Source organism: Manacus candei, unplaced genomic scaffold, assembly GCF_025592945.1.
Source record: "Manacus candei isolate 608988 ecotype Guabito, Panama unplaced genomic scaffold, ASM2559294v1 h1tg000028l, whole genome shotgun sequence".
Classification (NCBI taxonomy): Eukaryota; Metazoa; Chordata; class Aves; order Passeriformes; family Pipridae; genus Manacus; species Manacus candei.
This window is the reverse complement of record NW_026138076.1, coordinates 5,833,284-5,852,400: the sequence shown is the minus strand read 5'-3', so window position 1 is coordinate 5,852,400 and position 19,117 is coordinate 5,833,284. Positions and strand designations below refer to the sequence as shown.

The following is a 19,117-nucleotide window of genomic DNA, read 5'->3' as shown; positions in this document are numbered from 1 at the left end:
GGACGTTCAATTTGTAAACTGGAAAGTAAATTAGGACATGAAAGGTCTACAAAAAGGGAATAAATTTAAATCTCTTAGATGTAAGAAAAATAAAGGAGTATAAAATGTGAAGCTATTCACAGAAGCAAGACATTTCTGCTATTTAAGTCCAAAACAAAATTGGATTTTTTTTTCCAGATTAATGTGGGTTTTTTTAGATTTATGTAGTAAGACCAAAATGCAGTCTTGACTTGACTGAAAATATTGAGAAAATTGTACTGAATTCAGTGAATAGACTTAAGAATTATTTAAAAAATTGTTAAAATAACTCTTTCTTTTTGGTATTAATATTTTGGACCTTTATAAAGGAAGTAATTGAGATTGCATTTAGTTACATTTATTGTTCAAACTATTAATGGAGTGAAATATAGTATTTTATTTCCCCCCTCCCCAAATGATTGTTAACTTTTCAACCCCTCCACAAATTTTCCTCTCATGGTGTTGCACATCAGCTACTCATTAATTGCATTGCTCCAGCCACATCTGGTATTCCCTGCTCCCTACTTAAGTAGAGAATTTTCTTCTGGAAGTGGGAAGAAGCAGAAATGTAAGCTCCCCTCCTGAAACCAACAGTGTTGTGTTGGATTTATTTGAGTAAAAAAAGAAAGTAGGATTTATCCTGTGCTATTGTTTTATTTGTATGAGTGGTACAAGAAAGAGGCTTTCTTGCAGTGGAAAGGGAGTTCCGGGGAGTTTCAGTGTGATCCAGAAGTATGTCCTGTACTTAGTAGTGCTGTGTAGGTGGTGGGACAAGGGAGTTCCCTAGGTGTTCCCAAGAGAGCTGCTGAGCCCTCTGGGTCATCCCTCTGGCCTCTGCATCCACCCCAGCCAGCACTCATTCCATGCATGTCCCTCCTGTGTCCTCTGCTGCCTGTAAGGAAACAAGCAAGAATGGAGGGTCATTAAAGACTCTGCACAACTCCAGAACCTGATCCATCTGACATTTGAGGGCCAGGGTTAAACCCAGAGATAGAGAAAACAGCTAACATCTCCTTAAAGCTTTAAAGGTAAGGTGACATTACTCAGCTGAAGATCTGGTCAGCTATCATTAATGAATATTAATGATTGAAAAAAAAGATAGTTTAACTTTCAGCCATTGCTTTATAGTTTGAGTTCTCTCTGAGATTTAGGACCTCGGCCAAATCAGTGCTCTTGTGAAGTGGAGGCAGGAGCTTTTCCTGCATCTCTGCTTATGCACTACAGGTCACAAAGCACTGCCATACCTGAGCAGTGACAGATGTATGTGCATCAAAGGCAAGAGTATGCATGCTCAATGAAATAGAGGGTTCAGCTGCACTTGGGTGTGTGGGTGGGGGCTGGGTGAAAGTAATTTTCATTCATTACTCAAAACACTTCCACAAATCACATGGGTAAGATGTGGAACTTTATTCTCAGGGTATAAAGCCAGTCACTACGTGCTGCCTTTTCCTGATGTCCTGCATGTGCTGTACCTGCTGGCAGATGGGATAGGTGTGAGTTCCTGAGTATTTTTTCTCCTTCTCTGATGCTGATGACTGGTATATTGAGTGAGTCTGATTGGCAGAGGCAGTCCAAGGGTCAGAGCTCATTCTGTTTTCTTTTTGACTGTGCAGAGCTGTTGGATGAGAACAGTTTAGACTGTGTTCAAAAGCCTGTAGAACAAACTTAACATATCATCACTAAACAGGCTGATAGATAGACTTGCATATGCATATTTTTGCTACAGAAGTACCTGTGACTACACAGAGAGAAACAGCTTAAGTAAAACACCACCTAGAGCAATGAACTTTCTCTGGCACTACAATTTTTTATTGAGAAGAGGAATTAAAAAAAATGGTAGTTCTAAAGTGTTTGGGAGACTGGCTCAAACTTGCACAATACTAATGCAACCTCTGACCTACATTCAGGCCAGGAAGTTTCTGACATGATATGGGTGCTCAAGCAGGGAAGAGAACATAGAAACATGACTCCAGCCCTTCTGGCTGAACACAAGGTGAGTCCTATGGCTGATGGTGCAAAAAGACTGATGACCTCAGAAGGAACACAGTGAAGGGGATTGGAAAGGGATGGATCAGTGTGCCTCCAAAGGCAATCCAGCTTTGGTACTCTCTAGGAGTTTATCACAACATCTCCCTGTGCCTACATGAGGTCTATATGCAGCTGCACAACCCCAGGAAGGAGTCTGTATGTCACGATATACCATCAATCTGCAGAACTCAGCAGAGTTTCTGTAGGAAAGCTCTCACATGTTTTGCAGTCTTTCCTGCCTATTGTTGGTTTTCCATTACTCTGCTTCTGGGTGTTCCTGAAAAACCTCAAGAACTTCCTTACTTGTCATGTTTCATCTCTTATGCCTCAAAATGAAAAACAGCCGGATACAGAACAAATCTAGTAAATGAAAAAAAAAACAACCAACCAACCAACCAACCAACCAACCAAAAAAACCAATGCACAGAAAACCCCCAACCCCCCCAAAATTTCAAAAACTAAGGTGATTTCAAATCCATATCTGGTTTTGGCCAAACTGTGCACCCATTTTTAGATATTTTCCCTCCTGTCAGTTCATACATTCTTTGCAAGAATAATAACATTTTCTTTGAGTCCCCTACCAGTCTCTGATCTGTGCTTCTGTTTTGTTGCCTTTCAGCAAATGATTTGCTGCTATGCTTATGGCTTAAACTCCAAGTTTTTGCTCAGGACCTAGTAAAAAATTATGGCTTGCTTCTTTTCATTTAAGATCTGGAATACTTTTGTCATTTGGGTTGATGCTATCATGAAGAGAGCTTTTTCTAAATCCCCTGAAAAACTTTGTGGCTCTACTACCCTATTAACCATTGTTTATATTTTAAGGCAGGTAAAAGGTCAGTTCTAAAAACCTCACTTGAACAGAGGCAAATAAGATCAATCAATAATTAACACTCTTCATGTCCACTAAGTCCAAATTCCTGCATATAGAACATTTCTCTTGGCATATCCTGCTTGTCAGGTCCATTTTCAACTTAACCTGCCAGCAAGTGATAGCAACAAAACTATAGCAGGCATTCTGCAGATTTTTATATCCAGGTGGGTACTAATTTTATAAAGTAAGGACATAACAGGAAAAACTCAAAGAAAGCAGGAGTTTCAGAGCAGGACTACTGGGGCAGGGCTCTGGATAATAACTTGTAATACAGATTATTGAAAAATAAGCTGTTCTGTGTAAAAGGAAAGGTATTTAGGGGCATGAAAGAGGAAGCAAATAACTGCGTGTGAAGGACAAAGGACTGGAGGCTGGAGAGTCGAAGTGGATTTTTCCAAAGGAAAGGCACAGCCTGACAAGTTTTTCCCACACTGCTCCCCCATTAATACCAGCCTGTTGTGAAAGAACCTCATTTTGTGTCTCCTCAGTGCTGGACCCTCCTGGAGGGAAAGGTGAGGCCCAGCCCAGTGGCTCTGTGGGTGGGTGCCCGCCAGGAGAGGCGCGGACTCCAACCCCGTCCCTGCCCTGAGGGAGGGCGTGCTGCCCTCGCGGCCACGCCGCTCCTAATCTCTCGCTACTTTATGTTTTTAGCCTCTTTGTTTCCCTTGTCCTGCTGCCAGCCGGGCAGACAGTGCAGGCAGTCAAGGAGCAGCTGCCTGCCGGAGCCGGGAGGCTCACGTCACACAGGCAGGGCTGCCGGGCAGAGCCAGCCAGCCAGCGAGGGGGTGAGGTTAGGTGAAACATTAGCCACGTCCTCTTGGCTTCCCTCCAGAGCCTTTCAAATATTTCTTTATATGCTGCTGATGCTGGGCTTGTTTGGCATTTAAAAGGTATGCTCCAAGAGGATTTCACAACGAGCTACCCTTTTACGGTTCAAAACAGATGCAAGCTTATCACCCATGGAAATGTGTGTCTGCATGAAACCCTTCCTCTCCCCTCCTCGAGGCCTGCAGAAGAGCCACTCCAAGAAGATCAATCATGAGGACTGTGTAATCAGCTAAAAATAATACGAGTTGTAAAACTCTGGAAACTGTTGCTCATTTTGGGATTTGAAGATTCATATGTCAGTCAATACCAATGACTCTTGAAGCTGGACAACAGTAGGTAAGGGTCAAATGTTCTTCTAAGGCAAATAACGTGACATGTAATCTCCTGCCTCCACGCCAGTTGCCAAAGTGTGCCTCCTCAGTTTCCCAGGTTGCAGGGAACAGGCAGATATTCATGACAGTTTGTCAGGTGCAGAATTTCACCATAGATTGAGAAAAACAGTGTTGGAAGGCAAAAGGAACTGTGCCTGTATCACTCTTGACAGATGCCAGTCTAACTAGTTCTTAAAGACTCGATGGAGACTCCACCAGTGCTGCAGGCAACCTCTTCCAATGCATCTTTGTCCTTCCCATTGGAAAGCTTTTCTTTATGCAGATGGGCTATGTTCCTTATCTGCCTGTCCAGCCACATAAAGGTGGAGCAGCATGTTGCAACACCACTGGTGATTTGCAGAGTGTCTGAAAGACAGGACTTCCTCTGGGTCAGGGTGGGGTCAGTGAGAGGAATACTTTGATAAACCTGGAGCGCAAATTCAAATGGCTGAAATACATCTTCTGCCCAGGATGAACAACAGAGATGTCAGAGAAGTGAGCAAATGCAGGCATGAGCTTTCACAACTTTTTAAGCCTCGTAGGCTTGTATCTTAATTTTGTACTGGGATTTGTAATGCCGTCAAGGGAGGCTAATGCACTGAGATGACTCTAATTTGTGTGCTATTCTTTAAAGAAACAGGATGTTTGAGTACTCAGGGATAAAATATTTTATGTTTAATCTGGACTGGCTCTTTGACAAATTTTGTTGGCTGGACTGTTATGCTAGCGCTGTGTTAACACTATAAAAATGGGCAGAGGATTTTTTTCTGTTTGTAAGGAATAGATAATATTCTGACCAAATTTTGGGCAATTAGCACTGCTTTTGAGCTCATTTTGCTTTTGCTTCTCCTGGCATACATCAGAAAAAGAGTAGCTTGATAAGAAAGACATGCTTGCAATTTGACACACACGCATAGCTTGCCAAGAGAGGTCACTGCAGCATCCTCGGTGGATGCATTCACCAAGGCATGAGACAACACACTCAGAAGGCTAGTCAGAGGGGACCACTGCCTGCCACGTAGGGTTTGGATCTTACACAGGACTCTAAACCCCAGAAGTGAAGAAAACTCTGCACTCTCTGAATCATGGGAATGGCCTTAATATAATGAGGTATTTAAAAAAAGGCTATGTTTCTTATTTTTTTTCTTGCATGCACAAGAGAGAAAGGCAGACAGTGTGTGTTGCCAGTTCTTTTACATGGACAGAGAGTGATACTCTCTTCTGTAAGAACTCTCTCTGGTCTCCTGAGAGTAGGAAATTTCCAGCTAACCCTCAGAGTCTTAATTTCTCATTAATTTATTCTAGATCCTACCAGCCCACTTCTGCACTCTTCTCTTGCTCAACAATTAGTTATGCAACCCAAGAAAAACATGATATTAATTTCTGAATTTCTAAGCTCAGTTCTTGCACCGAAGTCTTTTTGCCTGCCTATCTCTCCCACTGCTGCTGCCCCTGATTCTCCATCCCAGAGTGGAGGAAGGCAATGCTGGAGATGCTTCACTTTGCTGCCACTGCTCACAGGTCTGGTGCTGAGGGATGGAGAGTAAAGGGGGAACAGAGTGCAGGATGACCCACTTTTCATTGGCTGATGTCCAGAACAAATCACCTTGCATGTCCTTCCGCATAACATGGATCAAAAGTCTTCCCTGCAGTTATTCCTGTTTGAACTATTGATTTTCTTTGAGTAAACTAGCCAATTTTAAGTATGCCCAGTGATGGAAAAATCTACCCTCCTCTCCATGTATATTGTTCAAGCAGGTAATTTCTCCTCTCTGCTGAAACCACATGCCTTATTTCTAAGGCAGATGTGTGTGAGAGCCCACTTCCAAAGCTTTGCTTCAAATGTGCTGGGTCCTGTACTTTGGCCACAACAACCCCCTGCAGTGCAACAGGCTGGGGACAGCAGCCAGGCAGAGAGGGACCTGGGAGTTTGGATTGACAAGAAGCTGAACATGAGCCAGCAGTGTGCCCAGATGGCCAAGAAGGCCAATGGCATCCTGGCCTGGATCAGGAACAGTGTGGCCAACAGGTCCAAGGAAGCAATTCTTCCCCTGTATTCAGCACTGGTGAGGCCACACCTGGAGAGCTGTGTCCAGTTCTGGGCCCCTCAGTTCAGGAAGGATATTGAGGTGCTGGAGCAGGTCCAGAGAAGAGCAACAAGGCTGATGAAGGGACTGGAGCACAAGTCCTACGAGGAGAGGCTGAGGGAGCTGGGGCTGTTCAGCCTGGAGAAGAGGAGGCTCAGGGGAGACCTCATCACTCTCTACAACTCCCTGAAAGGAGGCTGTAGCCAGGTGGGGGTTGGTCTCTTTTCCCAGGCAACTATCAACACAACAAGAGTTGTGCCAGGGGAGGTTTAGGTTAGATATTAGAAAGAGTTTCTTTACAGAGAGAGTAATCAGACATTGGAATGGGCTGCTTAGGGAAGTGGTGGATTCTCCGTCCCTGGAGGTTTTTAAGAAGAGACTGGATGTGGTGCTTAGTGCCATGGTCTAGCAACCGCAGTGGTGTTGGATCAAGGGTTGGACTTGATGATCCCGGAGGTGTTTTCCAACCTGGCTGATTCTATGATTCTGTGAAATACAGATACTCATAAATTATACCTCTATGAGCCTTTCCCTTTTCTCTACTGAAGAGCTCCAGCTTTTGGAAACTCTTGCCGTAAGACATTTTCTAGTCCTCAGTCATTCAGTGAACTCTCTTCTGAATTGTCTACTCTTGACGTGTACATGTGAGACCAGGACACTTTTAAACGGAGACCAGTTACAGACTTTGTCCATAGCATCTAGAGTTCCCAGATTCATACACACAAGGATTCCTCTAGCCCTCTAGTTGAAGCAAACATTTTCTCCTGTTGAGTTATCTGCCCTGGCCTCCCAGCAGACTCACTGCTTCTGAGGACTCCACTAACCTGTGAGGATGACCTGAAAGATTTGTCCTCTAATGAATGACTTTACTTTTGGCTGTACTGAAGCTCGTATCAAAAATTTGTTGCTTAGGTGCAGTTTGCCAAGCATGTCACATTGCTCCTACTCCAGGACATGATTTCTTCATTATTGACTGCTCCATCATTTCATGTGACTTTGGGTCCGTCCCTGCTCACTGAGCTATCCAAGTACTTCACATCAGATAAAATACAAAAGAGGAATAGAAACAAAGAGCCTTCTGTCCCACCTGTGCTCCTGAACCACAAGGCTGAATCACATTTCTTAGACTTACTTTAATTTTGTCTACCTAGTAGAGATAACACAGAGCTATGGAGGAGGACCTCTATCTCATCTCTCCTAATTAATGAGCAAGTCCCAAATTTGCTGGGTGTGCCTAGCTATACCAGTGGCCTGTAAGCTAATGTCAGCCCAGGTGACCTTGTCATCTATCTCCTTGTTCCTGGAAGAGATGGGGAGTATCACTAGAACTGCTCCTGTAGGGAACCTTTCTAAATAACCACAAGAAACCTCCTCATCCTGCTGTAACGTAGACTACAGAGCAACCTCCACCCCCATCTCCCCAGACCCATGATGCAGCAGTGCAGGAGCCTAGTTTGGTGCCCTGTGACAGATGAGGGTGGAGATAGCTCTTTGCTTTAGGGTATGCTGTCTGCTCCTGTGGCTTGTGCCACCAGTATTAGGTCCCAAAGCTGATAAAAGCAAATTGCTGGTTATTTTAGAATGTTGGACTCCCCCACAATTCACAGGACCCTATCTTTGATGTTCTGCATGAAATTCAATGCCGAGGTGTATTCAGAGTGCATCGACTAGACTGAGCCCTTTGTGAGACTTTGGTGTTGTGTTTCCTAGTCTGTGGATGCCACTCAGCTGTGGGCATGAAGTAGGTACCGATAGCTCAGTATGTGTGACATGGTGGTGAGTGTAGGCTGCACAGAAGCCCAGGAATGCTGAGGTTTGATAGTGAGGTACCACATGTGTTTGGAAAACATCAGGTTGCAAGTGCCTCAAATAGTCTGAGCATCCCTCCTCCTTTTTTCCCCCCTCTAGACACCAGTTTCCTTTACTGGATCTAGCCATAGTGATTTTGACTGCTGCCCTCATGTATTGTTTTCATCCGCACTGAGGCTCTACTTCTTCAGTTTTTCCACCATCCATTCCTCTTCAGCCTCTTTCCATCACTGCAACCTTTTCCCTCAGAGAGGTCCTACTATTTCAGATCTTTGCCAAATTTAACTGGTCGTTAACACAATGAGCCAGGGTCTGATCTCATTTACTTCTGCAACCTTGTACTTCTGGACTTGTACTGGACTTGTACTAATGCATATGAGAACAGATCCTCTTCCATTTAATTTGCCCTACTGCATATTTGCTAAGTACTAACTGTGTATTTGGCTCAGTACAGAATGCAGACAAAAAGAATGATGCATAATAGAGAGCTGTTACCTCCCAGATGCTGCTGCCTGGGCCATTTGCAGGGAGCACTGTAGCCATGGCAGTGTCTACTCCCACAGTGCTCCTACACCAGCTCCAAAATTACTGACATGATTTTTTCTTTAAATACCCTGCTGACTTCTAGGTGCCTTACTGACTTGCATGTAATAAGATTTAAATGTCAACATGATGATAATATTTAACAATTATCCACAGAAGCTTCCCACACCTTTTCCTTCGAAGATGCAAAGAAGCCCAACCTGTTTCTAAAGTCCTGTCATCAGTTTGAAGCAGATTCAGGTAATATGTTGGACCGTTATCAGTTATTGTCACCTGCAGTAGCCCGTGGCACAGGACTGCCCTAAAATATGCTTTCCCTGGGAGCCTTCCAGATTTCTCCAATTGCAATCTCCTCACAAGCCAGAGAGTGCTTGTATTGTGTAAAACAAGAAATAGAAAAACAAAACCTAAGTGGATAAGAAACAGCCCAAGTGACTTAATTTCTGTTTTAATTCCAAAAATACACCAGGCCCCTGATATTTCCCACATAGAGCTCCTTTCTCTGCAGCACAAAGAGGATATATTTTAAACAGTACTGTTAATGGAATTATATGTTGCTACTGGATAATGGTCTGCTGTGGAGAGATAATTGTTGAGACAAAGCTGAGGTATTTATTGAGATAAACATTGAGGCAAAGCCAAGATGTTTATTTTCTAAGCATCAGACCTTAATGCAGACAAAACATATAATATCATTAGCATTATTCCTAATGCGTTGGCAGTCTGAACATGCCCCAGCACAAACTCTTGTTAAATCGGTGGTGTCAGAATTGGCCTTCAAATGAGAAATGCATCCAGGCCGATCCAAGTGCCAATGCCAGAGGGCAGCTCTCTTGACCTTATCAGGGGCAATGCCCAAGTGTTGCCCCTCTTGGCTGGTGTCTGCCCTTTTGTAGCCCAGGGACATGGCAGAAGTACTTTCTGCAGACCTGGCTGCTCACAGATGAAGCATCAAAAATAATAGATTTCTTTGTTGTTGGTTCAATGAAAAACTAAACTAAAACATTTGTTGATTCTCCAACTTTGTTTGAGGTAATAAAACCATGAGAGGTATGACCAGCCTGTCACCAGATCGTTATTTTACAGTTTTTAAAACAAATTTTACAGATACCTTTGAGTAATTCATGCATGTTTGTCTCAGCATAGGTGAAGTACAGGCCCATAAAAGCACATGGGCAGCCTCAAGCAGAAGCAAGGCCATGTGGTAGGAGAGAAGGACAGACTCTGTGATACACTCGGGTGGTGTGTGCAGCTGTCCTTGCATGTTTGTTTGTGGTGGGACTCCACAGTGACCTGCTGCATCTCACTTTCTGACTGTTTTGTGGGTTTCCTTCAGTAAACCATGAACTGAGGGAGGTGGTGATCCGCAGGGCTTGCCCTAATGCACCCTCAGGATGCAGCCAGGTGACTCCTCAGGACTGACATGGAGGGGTTTGCCAGACCAGCCCTGTGGGGTATGTCCAATCTTACTGGGAGCTATGAATTCATCCTAATTGTTTTCAAAGCTCTTTACAATGTTTGCATATAAAAAGTTGGCAATCACAGAAATGCCAAGGGAACATAATGTGATTCATGCCTTTACAAGTGCTATGAGGTAAGTTGACCTGATTACAGAAGAGTGTATTTCTAGCTTTTCCCTTAGTTTTGGCAGACTCCCACAAGAGTTATAATTTTGATTTTAGTTCTTCTCTGAAAAAGTCAGATATGACAGGTAGATATTTATTATTATTATTATTATTATTATTACTTGTGTTTGATAATGTTAAAAGTCTCCAACGAGATCAGCAATAGTCACCATATGCTCATATACACAACAACTGTCTTAGAGTAGCTACAGTTGTAAAAGGAAACTGGGTGGAGTGATACGATGTACAAGCAAAACCTTGAGAGTTGCAAGTGTGAGGTTATTCTCATGATTTTGTCATTAAACTACTTCTGTAACTATTTATATATTGAAAGAACGAATTCACAGGAAATATAGCACAAAAATAAAAGTTGTATGGGAATTTCTGGTAGTTACCTGAGCTTCAGACCTTATGACTGCTTGTACTGTGTTATCTCCCAAGTCATCTGTGCCTGTCATGCATTTGACAATACATGTTTTGTCAAGTCAAACAGGCTTCCTTAGAAAGAAAGAGGTGACATTATTATTGCCCAAGTAGGATTCTCTGTGTTTAATGCTGAGGTAGTCAAAGCTCTTTAAGGATCTTACAAAACATGATTCACATGATGTTTTTCAGAAATTAGTATTAACTTTTTATATGAGTAAAAGCATTTACAAATGAAGACACAAAGCCAAGTTGGTTTGCTTTTGAGAAATCTCAGGATTGTTTTGCTGTCAACTGCATCAATGAATTCCAGTAGATCTGAAAAGGAAAACTGTAATTACTGGATTACTTTTTGCTATAATATTCAATATTATGGTAATGAGGGATGAATTAAACATGGTATTGGACTGAGGAACCCCTGCCTTTTAGACTCAAATTCATAGAGCGTTTAATTGGGTATTTAGCAGAAGGCATGTTGGATATGTATTAGGGCACTTAAATTGTCTGACAACATACTGACTAATCCTTTCAGCTTCCATACCCCAAAAATGTGAGTCTTGCCCTCTACTCCTGAGCTACATAGATGGGAAAAACAAGAGTAAAACCAGTTGTCATTTTGGTGTGACCAATGCACTGTAATATAAATTGTTTTGATCTGTCAGTGTTATAAAAGCTGTGCTTCAAGCAGGACAAATGCGAAGATAACTTTTTCAGTCCTTCCTCAGACAACACTGATTTTTTTCATGGATAGCTGAAGATGGTGAACATCAAAAATAACACACTAGCTGGAAGTCTCTAGAAGCACTTTTCTCTTTCAAATGTTTGTAGAGTTAAAGGATATTTGCTTATACTCATTAGCCTCTGTTCACATATACACCCTGATCTTCCACTCAGCCTCCACAATGTGCTTTGCAGCAGTGGTGGGTGTACATGCTGTGATGTGCCCAACAGCCACCCCGCGGGGGTGGGCCTTCCACAGCAGTCTCTTTTGGTGGGATAGCAGCCAGCACATTTCTTTTTATTATTGTTAGAAATACAAGGTCAAATGCAGTTGGAATGAAGTCCTGTGGTTTGTGGTGGTCTTCGGCTTATGGGAAAGTTCATTCCACAGACTCAGAGCTCTAAAATGTTCTTACTACAGCCCAAAATAATTTTTCCTTACCATAGTGATTTCTGTATCTCAGAGGACTGTGTCTGAGAGAGCTGAGGCTGATCATAGTCTTCACTTTGCAACTTTCTGTGTTTTTTTTGTGGTGACCATGAAGGGTCTCAAAGGTAAAAAGCCTCAACTATGCTTGAAATGCCATGACTGACCGGGGCAGAGAGTAGGGGACAGGTCAGATTAATTCATAGCCACCTGTGTTCTTTTACAATCTGCTGTAATATCTGGACTTTGGTATCATGACATGTGGGGTGAAGATCACCTTCCCAAATCTTAGTCATGGAGGATGTCAGGTGGAGTTTTTCAATAGGGAGAGAGTTTGGCAAATGCTCCCTGCAGAAGCTGCTCTGTGTGAATATTGTCAGTCAGGAGTTCAGAGCTGCTACCAAATTAAAGACTGACTTTAGCCGACAGTGCATTTGTACTGTGCTGCACAGGGGATACAAACTCTTCAAAAAACATTTTCCTCCATTTATCAGAAACTTCCCTTTTACTGCAAGTGAACTTCAGTTCACACAGTTCACACAGACATCTGTTCTCATACACACAGAGACTCCTGATGTCAGAGCTGAGGTCTATAGGCATTTTGATGGTGATTTTAATAAGTGTGTGCTCTAGTACCCTTTGCATATGTATTGGGATGCTTCTTCATCAAGACATGAATACAGTGTTTTCTGGGTTTGAAAAAAGTGTATTAATTATGTCAAACACTGAGCCCAGCCCAAACATCAAAAGGACTTGTAGGTGCTGACCTTCCCACTGGAGGTTTGCTTGACGAAACCAGTGGTCTGTGCTGTATTATACATGACCATATTCTTTGTCCATAACTTCTGCTGGTTTGCATAGATGTAACAGACCTGAAATCATTATGGTTCCCATAATTCTTCCACACATTCCTAATTACAAAATGCATGCTTCTATTAAAAAACCACAATTCATACAAGAGTTGTTTTCACTATTTGCATATTTTGCTCTGGTGATCATAGCATGAGGAAGATGCTTGAGTTCAAGGAGTGGGAATGGAAAGAAGAACAGATTAGAAGTTACAAGAGTTGAAGGAAATTCTGTCACATCTTTGTCTTCGAGCAGAAGGTAAATCATTAATATTTACTAGAAGAATTCATAAGAGATTTGAATGAACTTTCACAATCTTGACAATATCAGTATTTACCAAGCTTAGGGGCAGTCCCCATTTCTATTAAATTTAAGTCTACTGACAGTAGTGTCTGTGTTTCTCACTTACCTCTTGTGAAAATTTGGGCCACAGAAGTTTTTGCTCTGTGTCTCTCAGCGGTTTGAAAAATCACAGAATTAAACAATTAACAAAAATGACTCCAAAAGGACTCCAAGTTGTGGAAAGGTCTCAGGACTCCCCTCCACCTCATGTTTGAGCCCATTCTCCTGAGTTGCTGCTCAAGCTCTGAAGGCAATAGGAGGCTGAAATGAAGGGACTGTCTCTTTTTAGAAAATGCAATGTATTGTAAACAGTGGTCTGCATTGTTGACACTCTTTTAAGCACTATTGGAGGCAATGATTTGGACCCATTTGTCTCTCTTTAAATGAAATTATTGGTAGCATTAGCTGGTGAATTATTCTAAGCAACATCAATTTGTGAAAATGACAACATTCCAGAAGGGTTATTTAAAATGTAGTGTGTTGTGTAATTCTTTTTATTTGTCTGTTGCACAATCTATTTGCTGATACTTGTTTCTCTCCCTCCCTCTCTCTCCCCTAGGCTATCAAACAAAGCTGCCCAACCTTACACTCATCCATCATTCTTGAGTTATTAAGAAAATAGCTGCAGAACATTTACAAGTGGATGGGATGGATTGCTGGCTGCTTTTCAAGAACAGAGTCAGTGCTACAAAAACTTTGCAAGATGGCAAATTTTCTCATGTTTCCTGTTCCTTGCTCTGCTACGACCTGCTAGAAGGAATGCTTTCTTGAATTTCGGGGTGACTAATCTAGGTTGATGCTAAAACTGTTAATCGTTTGTGTCTAATACCAGAGTATAATTTTATCTGAGTAAAATATTTCTTTTTTTGGTAACTTTTTCTTCAAAAGGCTTTGGGATACATTGGAGGCAAGGAAGGGGTCAGAATAAGTGCGGATATCTGAGGGCTAGTGTTATATGCCTTTCTCAAGGTTAGGCTTAAAAAATCAATGCATGAAAGTAGAGGTTAAGAGATTGCAAGTGTCTCAGATGAGAAGTATAACAAAATGAAGGTAAAATAGATCAGAACTGCATGACTTTTTCTCAGTGATTAAAAGAGAGAGGTTGGAATGGAGTTGCCATGTAATAATCTAAGAATCTGATCAGCAATTTAGGGTGTGCACAAAGACATCTATGCTCCTGCAGTATTATTTACTCCCACAGCTTGAAGCGCTGGGAAACAGTGCAGAGGTTTCATGCAGACCTACACTGAACCAGACATGGTGTAGCCCTGAGTGCTGTGCCAGCTGAACATGATTATTCTGCCTTGCAGTCCTGCTTGGCATATCCACACAGTACTTTGCTGTGCTGTGTGACTTGCCAAATCAACTCAGTGCTAGCTTGGGGATCTCTGCATTATGTTCTCTGCAATTTAAATGTACCCTTGGAAATTAAGCTTATTTGTTTGACTTCTAGAGGGGTAGGAGGTTGCTTCCTAACTAGCCAGCATTGCTCTAATTAGGTGGGACTATCAGAAGACCAGAACATGTCAGTTGTACAGCGACTTTGCATACAACAATGTCTTGGCAATCACTGAGACACTGCTCCATTTGAGCATCCTATATGCTGCTCAGTGAAAAGCTCTAGGTTCTTCTTTACTGGTTTAGATACTTACAAATCCAGAGATCAGCAAACAGTCAAGAATTTGTTCCCAAGGGGAAGCAGTCAGCTCTCTGGAGCTGCCACTGGGCACAGGACAAAGTGGGGAGAGGTTCTGGAGTCCAGAGGAACAGCTCTCAGTCAGCCTTAGTGGGAGGCAGAGAGATAAACTGATATAGATAGCTCTTTTGTTGTGGAGCCTTTTTCTCTGCCTTGCCTTTGTTCTGAGTAACCAGGCTCTGCCTTAGCAAGGCTGTTTGCTGATGGACATCACTACGCTCGTGGAGGCAGAAGAACTGAGAATGAGTCAGGACCATGAGATAATCCTGGCTGACCGCAGCGAACTGGAGCCTGGGAGAGTCATGGGGCTCTGTGGCAGGAGATATGGAAACTGGGAGCCTGGCACTATGAGAGGGAGCACCTGATGGGATCAGGAATGTAATTTACACAGTTAAAATGACAAAATTTATGAACTTGCATTTTTAAATTCTTCTTTTTTGTGCCAGTTCAGAAATTGGCTACAAAGTTTTGTTTATAGTCAGCAGTAAATTTGGCATGTCAGAGAGCATTTAGTATCAGGAAAAGTAGCAGTTACACTACTAAAACATGACTAATTTTCAGCACTGTGAGTTGCCACTCAGTAACAACACTGCTTGGTGACTCCACCCTGCTTGTACAGCAATTAGCTGGCTTTACCACTCCATGTTGTGAAGGACCTCAGCAAACACAGCACAGAGTAGTGTTAAGGGAGTATTTACCGAAGTTGTTGTTTGTGAAGAAATATCACAAATTGAGCCACAATTACATGAAACACAAAGGATAAATTTCAGTGATAAATTCTTCTACTCAGGAGGGAAGCTGAATGAAAAGCAATGGTTCCCCCCTGTAGCTGTACTCTTCTCCCCACTTTTATCATTTTGTTTCATATCTTCCCTCTGACTTTTCTTCCTACTGTATGTTGCTGTGATGAACATCACACCTGATACCACCCAGCCTTAGCAACCCTCTGCCTTGCCTTCTGGCTCTCCTCCCTGTCTTCCTCTCAGTGACTTGTATTTTCATTCAGAGATTCCCTCTAATTAATTAAGTTTCCTGCTGCTCCCCCTCCTTCCTGATCTGGCATTCAACTCTAGCTCAACACTTTTAACAAAATCCCTGGTTATCAACCTGATATTTATCAAGCATATTTATCTTCCTCTTGTTTAAGTCTCCTCCAGCACTGGCCTTATCCTTTGCTTCATTATTTGGTTCTTCCATTACTCCCAGGCCATAAATTCCCTCAAAGCTTTCTTTGTCGTTGATCTACCTCTTCAACTCTCTTTGAACTTCTGTGTTGCACCAACACCCTGAGTGCTGGCTATAACCTTGACTACAGTCTGAAGAACGATGTGTCCACAAGAAGCACTGAATATTCATGCAAGTTCACCCTGATTTTGGAGACAGTTTCCAGTCTCCTGCTGGCACATCTGATGCAAAGGAAAGTCAAGTACTAGTTGTCTACTTTCAAATCTCTCTTCTACATGTTATTTTGGTTCATCCCTAAGCAAAACAATCCTGCCTTTTTCCTTACAATACTTAGGAAGTAAACCTATGTTATATATTGATTGTTCTGCTCACACTTTGATTCCTAGGGCAAACGATCTACCCAGGCAGTCCAAGAAAAATTCCCTCCATTTAACCCTCCTATGTTAGCACCAACCCAGGGACCAGCTTCTTAGACCTCATTTCTTTCTACTCTTCCCTTGTCAGCTTCTTTGTCAGCCAGCTTCATGCTATTGTGTCCCACACTGCAACCAATGGCAAGCTCCCTGTTAAAGTTTATAAAACTACTGTCTTGCAAATAACTCCTTGTGCTTCTCCCTTTGTTGTCATTACCTCGAAAGCAGTTCCATGTACCAGTGCCTAGAAAGGTAGTGAGCTTATTCTTTTCAGGACAAGCCATGCCAGGACAGAAGAGAGCAGCACATTTTGTTTTGTCTTTTGAAATTCTTAGTATATTAAAAGGATCTCATTCTGATGCCATTTTCTCCTATTTTCAAATATTTATTTGCATTCCCACTCTCCCCATAGCTTTTCTCATCTTTCCCTTCCCTATGAGGTCCAGAGACATTATTATTGCATCCCATATGAGCCAAATTATGCCAACAGCCAGGAGGTGTGGTGGAGGCTAACTTGGGTCACACAATTTCACTCATTTATCTAGGTCATCCAGTCCTTAGTTATTTCAGGTAATGAGTTCAAGATAAATCTTAAGCCATTAAGACAACAATATTACTTGATTCTGGGTTGTATTTTCTGTGAACAAAATTCCTAGGAGAATTGATTTCCATTGATTTCCAAGCTGATATGAGTGTGTTTTGGTTTTTTTTTCATTGTCTCATAGACTAGAGAAGTTCCTTTCCATCGAAATCAGGAATGTTTGCAAGAATTTCCTACAGATTGATCATTGACATAAAATTAATGCATCAGGCCTCTGTAAGAAACAGAGTAGACCGTTACTGAAAGCAAAACCTCTCAGCTGACATGTTGGCTGGAATTAAAAATCCTGTTGTGTGAAAACAAATTTCTAATTCTCTTTCTTCCTCCCTTGTTTTTAAGGTGAATTTAACTGTATTAGAGGGAGAAAAACTGAGAACATGATGCAAGAATGACCCGGTACTTTTTCTGAGAGCGCAAAACCCATCTTGCTATGTGTTGTTGGAGGACACAATCCATCCTCAACCGGTTGGTTTATACAGGGCACCAGCAGAGCTGTAAGCTCACAATGGCTCATTGTCACTATCAAAATAAGCACATTAGAATCACAAAACACTTAAGCATAAACACATAAATCTTGATTTGCTGTCGTCAGTCCCTTGAAGTGCCTGGTGCTGGCAGAACAGGTCTTTTAAAACTGAAGGCCAGCTGCTCAGCTAGTATAAATCAGCATAGGATGTTGCGAAGTGGAAAAACATTGGTACTGCTTAAAGGTTGTTTTAAAGAAATCAGTGAGTAACTACATGTTTAACATGCCCACTGGGATGTGTATAAAACAATATTCTAATTTGCAGAAAAGAAGATTTAAATTATATATGAAAAAAAGAATATCTAGTGGCTAGGCACCAGGCAGGCTGTGTTTTAAATCTCCTTCACTGGAGGTTTGTAGGAACTGATTAGACCAACATCTGTCACACATGGATGGATTCTGCTCCAGTGGAGAGGCTGAACTGCATGGGCTCTGGAGATCTCTTCAGTGTTTGCACAGCATGAAAAAACAGACTTCAGTGTTGAAACAGTTATAGGATTAGCAAAAAACCTTTGGCACCTTGCTTCCTGTTCAAGATGGGCCAGAAGATTCTCATATTGGTTCAGTCCCATCACTGTTAACCTCTGTGTTATTTAGCCAAAGTTTTTCAGCCTGCACTTGATTTCTGAGCACAGCTAAGAGAGGAGACATGCAGTGCATGTAAATCATTCTAGCAAATTCACTGGCAAATATTAAATCAACCCAGTAAAATTTTAATATTCCTTTTCATGCTAAAATGAGCTATAACTGCTATTTAACTTTGTAGTTAACTGTACTATATAAGTATCTAGTTATTACTGTATAGCTATAAAAATATAGTTATAAAATTGTATGCAGTAGTTACTTATTAAGTAGCTATAACAGCTATGCTGTTTCATTTTTTTGTTTTGTTTTTTTTATGGGGTTTTTTGTTAGTTTGTTTTTGGTTTTTTGTTTTGTTGTTTGTTTTTTGGGGTGGGTTTTTTTTTTTCCCAAAAAAACAGAGTCAAAGGAATGTAAAAACTTCCAATTGCTTCAATGGAAAATATGTCAGAATTAAAGGGAGGTTATTAGTGTATTTTGACAATTAATGGTAGGCACAGCAGAGCCATAGTGGTGATATATAACTGGAATTCACAGTGTACATTTTTCCAATGGAATTTGCTAAGCATGTTACAGTAAAAAAATATGTTCTTCCATCTTAGTCTACCATTTGACATTTGCTCTAAGAAGTTATAAGTATTTTAGTAGTGCAAGAGGTAGATTTCAGTGGTGTCTCTTCTGTGGGATTCTCTGCACTGGCTTGCCCACTCTTCTGCTTAGCGTGCAGTTTAAGGATTGATATGAGAAGAGGGACAGGACAATTATACTTTGAGAAGATCATTATAATTTCTCCAGATCCCTGTATTGTTCAGGCCACTTGAGTGGAGTTGTTTTGAGGCAGGAGAATGCTTTACCACCTAGCACAGTTGAAGCTGAGACAAAGCTTGCACAAGGACATTTCTCAAATTATGCTTGTGGAATGGGTTGTCCAGGCATCTGCAGCCTCAGGGACACTTTTCAAGGCTAAACCCCAAGGCCTGGCACTGGAGGGATGGGGACACCACACTGTTTGTGCACAAAGAAAAGAGAGGGCCAGATCCCTTGTGAAGCCTGGAGGGAAGTCTCCCACTGATCTACTAGTGATCAAGGCCAGGTACAAGTACCAACACACGTGTTACAAGTACCAACAGACGTGTTACACCTATGTGTCTGTGTGCTGTATGACAGCCATAG

At 41.9% G+C, this 19,117-nt stretch overlaps 2 long non-coding RNA genes across 5 annotated transcripts; one reads left to right on the top strand and one right to left on the bottom strand.

The window, feature by feature from the left end:
• Nucleotides 1-174: 174 nt before the first annotated feature.
• On the bottom strand, nt 175-3,482 carry LOC127472226 (uncharacterized). Its single transcript, XR_007904912.1, has 3 exons — nt 3,367-3,482; nt 1,491-1,633; nt 175-910 (listed from the first exon to the last, which is right to left on the bottom strand). It is a non-coding gene; the product is annotated as an uncharacterized LOC127472226 (long non-coding RNA).
• On the top strand, nt 2,340-17,158 carry LOC127472227 (uncharacterized). Of its 4 annotated transcripts, none has more exons than XR_007904914.1 (4): nt 2,340-3,081; nt 3,808-4,081; nt 12,752-12,857; nt 13,501-17,158. It is a non-coding gene; the product is annotated as an uncharacterized LOC127472227 (long non-coding RNA). The 4 variants fall into 4 exon arrangements; XR_007904916.1 differs by lacking the exon at nt 2,340-3,081 and adding an exon at nt 3,582-3,707; XR_007904915.1 differs by lacking the exons at nt 2,340-3,081; nt 3,808-4,081 and adding exons at nt 4,513-4,611; nt 8,739-8,795.
• The last annotated feature ends 1,959 nt before the right edge of the window (nt 17,159-19,117 follow it).